This window comes from Lactuca sativa, chromosome 3 (genome assembly GCF_002870075.4).
Source record: "Lactuca sativa cultivar Salinas chromosome 3, Lsat_Salinas_v11, whole genome shotgun sequence".
Lineage (NCBI taxonomy): Eukaryota > Viridiplantae > Streptophyta > Magnoliopsida > Asterales > Asteraceae > Lactuca > Lactuca sativa.
In genome coordinates this window covers 155,473,564-155,484,658 of record NC_056625.2, presented here as the reverse complement: position 1 = coordinate 155,484,658, position 11,095 = coordinate 155,473,564, and the positions used below count along the sequence as shown (strand labels likewise).

Sequence of the window (11,095 nt, the reverse complement as noted above, 5' to 3'; positions counted from 1 at the left end):
AATATGCAAAATGGCTTGTTGCTAAACAACATATAGATATATCTCAAACTTGAATATCTATAAAACCTTATGGCCATACATACCCATCCTAATAAATTCTTATAGTTGCTAGTCATTGATTATCAGGGAGAATTATCTCACATAGTGAATCGTTTAGAACAAGGGTTTGATTATAGAGTTAGGGGCTTCCTTGGCCAGTGTATGTCATAAAGGCAGTCGAGCCATTAAAGTATTTGATGAATATTGATCAAGTGTTGTCATGTTACTCTGGGTGATTACCAGATATACCATTACATTTTCTTGATCTTAACCCACCATTTCTGGTCATCCAAAACGAATACTATATTGTACTTCGATACGTAATTCATACCAACCTGAAAGTGTCACAGAACAGAACTCTACTCTCAGTTCTTATCTTACATGCAATCTCAGAATGAGACAAGCCAATATCGAAGCTTAATTAAAATAGGGATCTATAATAAGTCTTATCTCATTAATGGGTAAAACTACAAGGCTCATAATCAACTCCCAATACCGACTATGTTTATGGAACACTATCCTAATTTAGTGTATATGTTTATCACATAGAATCTAGGTATTATTATACTTTTATCTTTTTGACTAATAATACAACTATCGTTATTGTCTAGTAATAATATCATATAAGCATCTTAAGTCATATAGAACCAAATTTGGTTCGCACATAGCACATCATAGTTATCTATATATCACATGTTTCATGAAATAAGTATATATTTTACGTATAACTTATAATAGATGTTTAATACTTTAATTAATACTTATATTATAATAATGTTCCTAAAAGACATTATGTAGCCACTTGAATTGGGCAGATAACTACTGTTTTTGGTAGTGCCTCGCCTATCACCTTAGCTTTTCCTTTTGAAAGACGTAAGAGTGAATATCACTCACGTAATTAGATAAACCATTATTATAAGTGGAATCACTTATAAATCTTATTTGTAGATTCATAATAACGACTATAAATATAAATATTACTTACATTTAAACTAAAATAATTGCAACTTAAATTTTAAAAAAATTCTACAGAAAACCGGGAATTCGCGGGTAGAACTCCGACCCGAAAGCTTCTATTTGTTGGGCTCTAGGCACCTGAGGGGCTTGCTAAATTATCCTAAGAATCCAGAAACTTCACACTAGATTGTGAAAGAAATTCTCCAGAGGAATTGAGAGAAGAGGTGTGAGCAACTGAGGCTTGGAATGCCTCTATTTATATGGTTTTACAACGTGCGCGCCACACACTTGTCTTGTGGCACCCGACATCTTTCGGTAAAATTTTCATTTTAAAAACTAGCCAATTCTTTTTTTAAAAACTAATGGTAAAATTCTCTCTTTTTTTAAAACTAGCCAATTCATTCATTAAATTGTTCAGAATAAACACCAAGTGATAATATCCAATATATCAGAGTACAATATATCAAATGCAGAAATTATGAGGGGAGGATGTTGTGCCTTCATGTCCTATCCTTCCTGTTGGAACTGGATGTAGCTGAAACCATCAACATAAACTTTAAGCATAACGCTTAATGAGTTCCCTAAATACTACCACACATGAAAGAAGATAAATGTTATGGGCCAAATCATAGTCATATAGTAGTTTCCTTCCACGGGCCAATCTATGGTCTTTCCGTTCAATGTTGGGGCCAAATCTCGGTCTCGTATACAAATGTCAGGGGCCACATCCTAGTCTTTCATATAACTGCTAGGGGCTAGACCCTGGTCTTCCATTTAATCATCACAAGGCCTCCAACATTCTACACAATAAACAATGGGATGACATTGGTGCCTTCCACCCATGGATCTAGTGAGGAAATTCACCTCAATTGATGAGAAACTCATATAAACGGTTGGGCTATTGGACTGGAGAAATCCCCGTGCTAACTAAACAATACAACCCTAATTAATAATTGAGACATAACCTAAAATCAAAAAGCTACATTACTTATGTAATGTCCAAGGTAAAAAGGGTCAACTTATTCTTTTAAGACCAATAAAATCGTAGGCTCAACCCCAAGGATCATCCAAGGTCTAGTATGGTCCCAACATCAGAAGTGGCCAAATACCATGAATATATATGGTCATTCTCAACAAGCAAAGCCCAACGATTAAGGCCCAAAAATCATGCAACATACACTCGGCGTACCAACTGGTACGCGTAGTGTACTCGACCGAAGTGGGAGGATCGTGAATAGGATGTAGTACGCGCGACATACGGGGAGTTATGCCCAATGTATGCACCCCTCATGAAAACTGATGCAAAAATGTCTTAATACCTTAAGACCCTACGACTAAAACTTAGATTTGAACTCACTAAGACCTCTAAGGCCATACATTTGCAAACTTTATGGCTTTGCATGGCTACAAGAAGCCTAACACTAATAGCCTAGCTTAGTTAACACTTTTCTACACCCCAACTCTTGGATGGGGACAAATCAAGGTCCAAGCTTGCATTTTTATGACTTAAAATGACTAGAAACATTTGAAAGGAAACCTTGAAGGCTTAGGAGTACCTCTTACTCACCAAGCACTAGGCTTTAGGACAAAAGGAAGAAAATCAAGGCTTAACTAAGTTCAAAAGAAACATAAGCCAAAGTTTGGAGCTTTATACCTCCAAATGGTGCACAATGTAGAAGAGATGTCGGATGCAAAGTCTTGAGAGCAAAGTCTACACCTTAAAGGTCCTTCTTCATAACCAAGGAAGCACACAATCTCTCCAAAAAGCTCAAAATTCTCAAAATGAACTAGGGTTTGCAAGGAGGATCGATCATGAGATGGAGGTTAATAAATGGGAAGCCTAGCTTAGTTAACACTTTTCTACCCTAAGGTGTACGCCCAGCGTACTCATGCTGCACCTAATTGTCACAGATTTTGACATCGGGGACCCTTCTTGCAACAAATCAAAACTCAAGGGTCCAAAAGCAAACCTGGAAAACTAGATGTTACATTGAGCATGTGTTGGTACGCATGACCCCTTCTAGAAGTTGCGCGTCGCGCGCCTTTACGCATCACCCAAATTTTCATTTTTTGTTAAAAACATATCATTATTATTCGATCTCTATTTTTTATGTTCTTTAAATCGACGTGTATCTATCGACGTGTAACACCCGGATTCCCAGGTATATTATTTTATTCCTTTATTTTTTAAAGTTGGGAAGGGACTCAGCAAGTTGGTGCCTAGACTCGCCGAGTATGGTCGCAGATTCTCATCCAGGTTCACAGCTGGACTCGGCGAGTTCATGAGTGGACTCGGCGAGTCCATGCTGTTTAATGAAACACTAATTTCCTGGGTTTGGGACCTATTTAAAGGCCCTTAGGGCCGTCATTTGCGGCTACCAAACCCCAGAGAGAAACCCTAAGAGATCTAGAGCGTTTGTGAGGAAGGAGAGGCCACTTTTGATCATTTTGTTGGTGTGATTGCAAGAAGGAGGTGACCAAGGCAAGAGGAGGCTGAAGGAGGAGCGATTCTGGTGATTTCAGAGTTCAGAGACTTCATCTTGAGGTATTTATTCGGACCTTCATCAGATTTGGTGTTGATTCTTAGAGTTAGGGTTTTCTAACCCCTTTAGAGAATGGATATGTGGAGCAATTGGTCCCTTCTCGAGTTTATGCTTTGGATCTGGACTCAAAGAGGTCCAGAGACCTTAACCCTTGGAGCTTTATGGGTTATTTTGGGAGCCATGAACTTAGGAGGTTATTTTTGGCGCTAAATCACCAAGTGAGACCATCTAGATGCAATATGAGTTTCAAGGTCTGAACTTTACGTGATTATCATGCTTGGGAAGGTCAGATTTATGGATTTAAGGAACAGATCTGACCTTAGGAGGTCAATGGAGTTTGTGCATGGCATGAACTCGCCGAGTCCAAAGATCAGACTCGGCGAGTAGGGTTAGGGTTTCCCGTAAATCACTCAGTGAGTAGACTTGCCGAGTTGGGGAAATAACTCAGTGAGTCAGAGAGGGATTAGAGGACTGGAGTTCAAGGCGGAACTCGCCGAGCTGTTCTTGAGACTCGGCGAGTTGAATCGGGGTGGCCCTGCGATTCATGCCAGGTGTGACTCGTCGAGCAAGGGGAGGAACTCAACGTGCCAAGCGGGACTAAAGAATTAGTGTACACGTGTAGACTCGCCGAGTCGCCCAAGTGCACTTGACGAGTCAAGTCAAAGTTTGACCGTTGACTTTTGTTGACTTTTAAGGTTTGGTCAACAATGTGGCCTTTAAGCCAAAAGAGGGGTAAAATGGTCTTTTACCCTTCTGAGGGTGCTAAGAGAGGGTTGAGTATAGTTATAATTATGTCAGTATTTACTTTATGTGATTAGGCGGAGGCTAGATCATATTTCTACAAGTCAGAGATTTACCGAGACATCTGAGGTGAGTCTTATCGCTATACTTTAGCTAGTGTGGTAACGGAATTATGTGACAGAGTATTTTAGAGTTATATGCCAGTGTATTTGCATGTTCTTATGTATTGTGATTTATTGTGATATGTGATATGCATGATTCAGAGTTACAGAGTTAGGACCAGTGGGTTCACAGAGTTATGGGACCAAGAGGGTCCCATAGGGATATTCGACCAGAGGGTCAACCGAGTTACAGCCTTGAGTGGCTGATATGTGTTTATGTGGTATTTTGGGGAACTCACTAAGAATTTATGCTTACAGTGTTTTGTGTTATGTGTCTCATGTACCAGCGATGATCGCGGGAAGGCGCCGGCATGATCTGTACACACACCCACACCCGTGGAGTTTATTATGATTTGATCTTGGGATTTGTAATGAGATAATGCTGATACAATGTTTTCTTGAAAATGATTATGAATGACTTTGGTTTTAAAAAGTGAAAAAATTTCTTAATTTTTACGGTGTTACACGACGAGTACTACAACTTTTATTTTGATTCCCTTGGCTAATTCTCACTTTATTATATTTTTTATAGGCTTAGACTATTAATGTTTGTATAAAATCATAACTCTTTCATACGAATTTCGTTCTTGGCTATCTTTATATCGATTGAATTGTATTTACAAGATATTCAACTCTTGTTTACATGGTTTTAGCTAACACTCAACCGATTTGCATTTCGATTTCTATATTGCACACTACTACACCGAAACTTCGAAAATTATAATTTCCTCATACTAAGTTAGATTTAGGTGTTCTTAATATATACGATCTTGCCTTAATGATTACTATGACTTTATTTTAGATTACTTAGGCTAATAAGAAACCTATCTTTGATTCACTTTTTATGACGCGCATAGCCGTATCGACTTGATCGCAAACTTCGAAGAAGCATAACTTCTCCTTATAACAACGAGATAGTCATTACGACTAATACATCTTTAGCTAAGATTATCTATGATTTCACAAATGGTTCTAATGATTTTAAAATTGTCCATAAAATAGTTTTTCGCATTTTTTTTTGTATGAATGATCCTTTTCGTAAAACATAGCACACAATTAGTCTTTTTGGAAAAAACTTTGCACACAAATGGTCCTTACGACTAACTGTTATCTAACTTTTTTAAAATTTTTTGTTAAGCCCATACAAAGTTACGTTTTTACCCTTATTCCATCTAACAATTAAGAATATCTTTATATGTTGAGTATGTTCAGAACATAATTAACATTCCATAGAATTTTTACAATATCTAGGTTGGGGAATATATGTATTTAGTGATCATCATTCCAATGATTGAGGCTTCATAGTGTCATTATGAATCAACTATCAATTTGTGCAAAAAGAACATAAAAGGAGACAATAAAGATAAGGTTACCAGAAGATCTGCTTCTCACACCATGTGCAAATCCACCGATAATGACCAAATCGAATGATCTTTTGATAATTTATCCATAACATCAACAAAGGGGACAAAATCAATTGATGCACTCAACGATGGTATCAGAGGATTTTCTTCGCCATGGAAGGGAGGGGAGGACAAGGTATTTTTTTAAAGGCGATAACGATCTTGCTATAGTGGTTGTAATTTAAATCATTGGTGGCAGTGACATTTATATCATCATCAATTAAGTGATAGAGTTGAAACTTGAGGTGAGAATTATTGATGTACTTAAAGGTGGATATGTTTGCTTTTTTGTGAAGAGAGAGAGAGAGAGAGAGAGAGAGAGAGAGATAGTCGGGGACCGCTGACTCCAACCGTCATCTACCCGTTATATACATGTACTCTCTCCCTTTCTCATCTCAATACATAATGAAGATCCCTAATTTGGACGACCTTACAGTGCAGCCAAACAGCCGACAACCGCCAATTTGAATTTGTAAATTCATGACCATCATTGCATCTCTAAAGCCATGACCTTTCACCTTTCTCTCTACTCCACCCACTACCCCCCCCCCCCTTAAAGTCTAACTACCAAAGTGATAACTTCATATGGTAGTTGTCGAATGTGAAACAATGGTGCATTGGGAAAACCTTTCTAGTAGCTAAATGTGAAAGAGTGGTGCCCCAAGAATGGTTTTTGCCTCTGATATTCTGATGTGAAAGAGTGGTGTGTAAGGAAAAGCTTTAGATCTCCTTCCAGAGAACCATATCTCTATCCGAAGAACAACATCCACTTCCGTATGAAGGTGTTTCTCTTGAGACCTATGCGTTTTTTTCGTGAGTCTTTGCTTTGTAATTTGGTTGTTGGATCTATGGTTTTAATTTTGTAACTAGTTTAGATATGCTTTTTGTTGGTCTCCGAAGTTTATATTGACGGTGGTGGTGGCCCAAGGTTAATGTTTATGGTGGTCGGATGTGGTTTCTCAGTAACCAAACATGAAGAGGGGAGGACAGGTCGAGATCTGATTAGCCTATAGACCAGTGCAATTTATGTTTTTAACTTCCAATGGAGATCTAATTACCTCACAAAAGAATGACGAACTTTGAATGAAGAAGAGCGGAAAAATTGAAGGGCTCTCGTCGGCAAAGGGGCAGTTGTCACTGGAAAAGTGGCACTAGTCTCTCACCGGAAATAGGCCTTTGGGGAAAGACGTAAAAGGAGAGCCGTAGAGGGTGAGTTGGGATAATACACAGGTGCATTTGAGACCACTTATATTTTGTGAGACATGGGGACCAAATCTTAGCCTTTGATCAAATTTGATCTTGTGGCTCATAAAAAAAGGGATTAACACTAATTAATCTAATTGATTAGTTAATTAGGGGTAGATTAGTCACTAGGTTAAATTTAAGATGATCAGATATCAGGTTAGCTTAATTTTCACGTCATCAAGAAATCATCTCATATGTTCCGGTTTTCTACCAATTTATTCGAAGAATCAAGATTCCTTGTTCTTCAATTCAATTTGATCGATATTCTATCTCCAAGCTTATATTCTTTCAACTGATAATTGATTTGATTTGGACATTGATCGAACGATGCTAAATCATACCTTTTAAATTTGCAATTTTTGTGTTTTTCTAGTTGATGTTCTTGACTCTTCTACATCTACAATTGATAATCTGAGTGATTGATGTTTTTGTTCATGTATTGACATTAGGAACTCATTAGAAGATTTTGATTAATTTTAACTCTGTGATCATTGATTTTGGTAGAGGTTCAAGTGTTCAACGATTTCTGCTAATCTTCATCTTCAATAATTGTTTACGATCTTTCAAGCTATGAATTTTACTCAACATCATCAAATCGTCAATTGATCAAGGTTTGAGTTTTCATCGATTTCACTGTTACTTGCATATAACATATTCAATTTTTAACCTAGTTCATGAATTGAATCATCAAGCTATTATCGATTTCTCTAATTTCATATTTGTATGATATGTGATTTCAGCAATCAAACATCATCTGTTGTTGAGACATCCAATTCAACAATCAAAAATCATTTGTTGTTGAATTTGTTTGACCTAGAAAACAATTTGATCTATAATATGTTATTTGACAATGCATCATCTATTTCATTGTTTGATTTTTAACTTTCATTCAATCATTATGTTTTTCAACAATATGTCATCTGTTTTCTTTTCATTAACATCATCTATTTGCTTCTTATTAACATCATCTTAGTGATAAGTTCATGAGACTTCATGTTATTCGTATAGAATATTGTACATACATTTATATATCAATAATGACAACAGTTATGGATGATTTTGATATGCATGACATCGAAAACAATCATCTCGATGAAGAAAATCATCAGTTTGGTTCTAATGATTCACAGATTCTTCATAACGAGGAAAATCAATCGGAAACCCAAGGTAATTTTGTTAAATTTTACTTTATATCATGATTTGATCAATTGATCAAGGTTTGAGTTTTCATTTCTTTCATTGTTAGTTGCATATAACATATTCAATTTTCAACCCAGTAACAGTTATGGATGATTTAGATATGAATGACATCAGAAATGATCATTACGATGAAGAAAATGCTCAATTCTGTTCTGGTGATTCAGAGATTCTGCATAATGATGAAAATCAATCGGAAATCCAAGGTAATTCTATTACTGATATCGATTATTCTTATAGAATGATGTTGGTGATAAGTTCATGTTACTATATATTATTCTTATAGAATAATGCACATATAACATTGTGGTTTTTTATGATTACAGTCATATGAATGCAAATTATTCTGATTATATGTTAACATGGTGGTATATTCTTTTTTGTAGTTCAAAGTGACAATCTTGCAGCACAATATGGCTCTTGCAAACAATTCATTGGTGTTGATGGTTCTTTCTTTTGGATTCTAGAGGTTGAAGCTAGGTGGATACCTCCTCTGGGTTCAATTTTTAAAGATATCAAAGATGCTATTAAGTGGTATCAAGGATATGCATTAAGATCTGGTTTTGATATTAGAAAATCAACAGAGAGGAAAAAGAGTGGAATCACAACATCGAAATATTTTATATGCAATAGAGGGGGATTGTCGAACACTTCTACCTTAGACACGATTATTGATGATCATAACAAGCAATTGAGAAATAGTAATTGTAAACGCACAACACTACTAGAAAACATACCTTTAATGACGCGCTTTTTACGACACACACTGATTAATGATAAGGAAAAAGGGCGTGCCCTACAAATAATGTCAGATCTTTAGAAATTTGAAGAATGTAGGACGCACATTTTTTGCGTGCCCTAAATTATTGTCCCACAAAAAAAATACAAACACGGAGGGCGCTTATTTAAAGTGTGCGTCCACTGTGAGTGTCACTTTATAATTTTTCACTCAAAACGCGCGTTCAAGGGGGAAATCAAATCCTCTTAAAATTCTAAAATTTTTAAATACCCCGCTTCAAGATCTCCCTTCTCTCTACAAACCCTAATCGTAGATACCATAGCTTCTTGCTTTGGTTGCTATAGTTTAATTGGACCAAAATTAATCATATATTAATTTTTTTAGCCCAGGGCAGTGGAACTGAAAATGAACACAGGGGAAATTACAGCATCTCACGCCTAAATCGAAGCAATCAAAGATATTTTAGTCCTCCATCTTACATTGAAAATCATTTCCCCTCCCATTCCCGACACCTTTGGAGCGATTTCTACGGCTTGAATCAACATTTACCCATGTCGACACTCCATCTAATGCCCTCATCGCCTTTTTTTTCTTTTTGTCGAGGTGGTGATTCTAATTAGGTATATTCTATTCCATGTTTAGATTTCTGTAATTGCAATCCTCTCCTCCCATCAATATGATAATAAATGAAGATGAATAAGTCAAAATTTTGATTTCTTTTTTGGTCCCAATTTCTTTTTCTCTCACCCATTCCATTCCATGGGCAGAGGTTAGCGGGTCGTCGAGCCTGGTTTTCAATCGCATGCCATAATTTATGCAGATGCTGGAGTTCAAGCCCTGACAAAAGAACACTTCAAAACTGTTCGATTTTAGAAAAGAACGACATGGGTAGCGATCGTAAATCGAAAAAGAAGAGGTCTCCGGCTGAGTCCTCGTCGGAAGGTTTTTGTTCTTTCTCTTCGTTACCAATATTTCTCTGTTTATACAATTTTCAATACGAATTGATGAGGATACTCGTGTTATGTAGACGAAGGGAAGAACAAAAGGCGTAGAAGTTCAGAAACAAAGAGTGATAAGAAAGAGAGAGACTCCGATAGGAAGCACAAATCGCATAAATCTTCAAGTACTAAAGGTTCGCTTCGCTACATCATGATCTTACATCCAGTTTTAGTTTTATTGTTGATTTGTTTCTGTAATGGAGGAAAGCTAGGGTTTAATTTGTTGTCGAGTATTATCTTAGTATAAACACTCTTGATGCGATTAGTTACAGAATCAAGCTACTTAGTGCGATTAGGGTTTTTCAGCTGTCTGTCTGCGCATTCTGTTTTCCATTCACTAAGATACGATACCCAATTTTTAGCTTTCTGATGAATCTAATACCTTTGTTCTTGTGCAAATAGGATTTGGAACTAAGAATCCAGTTGTAAGGACTTGTATCCTGCCAATAATCCCTTTGATTTGAACAACAAGTTGATATTGTTTCTCAATTGTTGTAACTTTGATTTGCACAACAACCTGCTTCCCTTGTATATAAGTAACCTTAGAATTCCTCCTCATATCCAGAACCCTTAATATTCACCCTAAGCTATATTTTTTTTCAATAAGCACTAAATAGATGTCTAAAGTCTGATTGGGCCAGACATTGGATAGATAAACGTGCTAATTACTGCTACACATCCAATTATAGAAAAGGGTAGTACGGGAAAATAAATAACATCTTATTAATGGAGGGGCATTTTAGGTATTTTCTTTAAAATACATATAAAGGAGTAGTAGATGGAAGGAGTGTTATATTTTGTCAAGTTCTAGTTCTGGTCTTGGAACCTTTGGGTGAATCTCTAGCAAATCATTAAAGGTTTAGCTTTGTTGATTTGAGTGTTTAATCAATTCTTCGAGTAAGTTTTGTTATCTGTTCCTTCCTGAGTATTGATTTCTTCTTCTAAGTTGTAAGTGAGTTGGTAGTAGTTAGCTTTCTTGTTCGTTAAGTTTTCATTTTATCTGAAAAACATATTAATCTCATAGACAGACTATAATAAAGTCTGATTGCCTCTCTCTTAACTTATTGGAAAA

General features: G+C 36.4%; 1 long non-coding RNA gene across 1 annotated transcript; it reads left to right on the top strand.

The window, feature by feature from the left end:
• The first annotated feature begins 9,485 nt into the window (after positions 1 to 9,485).
• On the top strand, positions 9,486 to 11,076 carry LOC122194456 (uncharacterized). The gene is made up of 4 exons (XR_006189407.2): positions 9,486 to 9,645; positions 9,793 to 9,967; positions 10,053 to 10,157; positions 10,426 to 11,076. It is a non-coding gene; the product is annotated as an uncharacterized LOC122194456 (long non-coding RNA).
• The last annotated feature ends 19 nt before the right edge of the window (positions 11,077 to 11,095 follow it).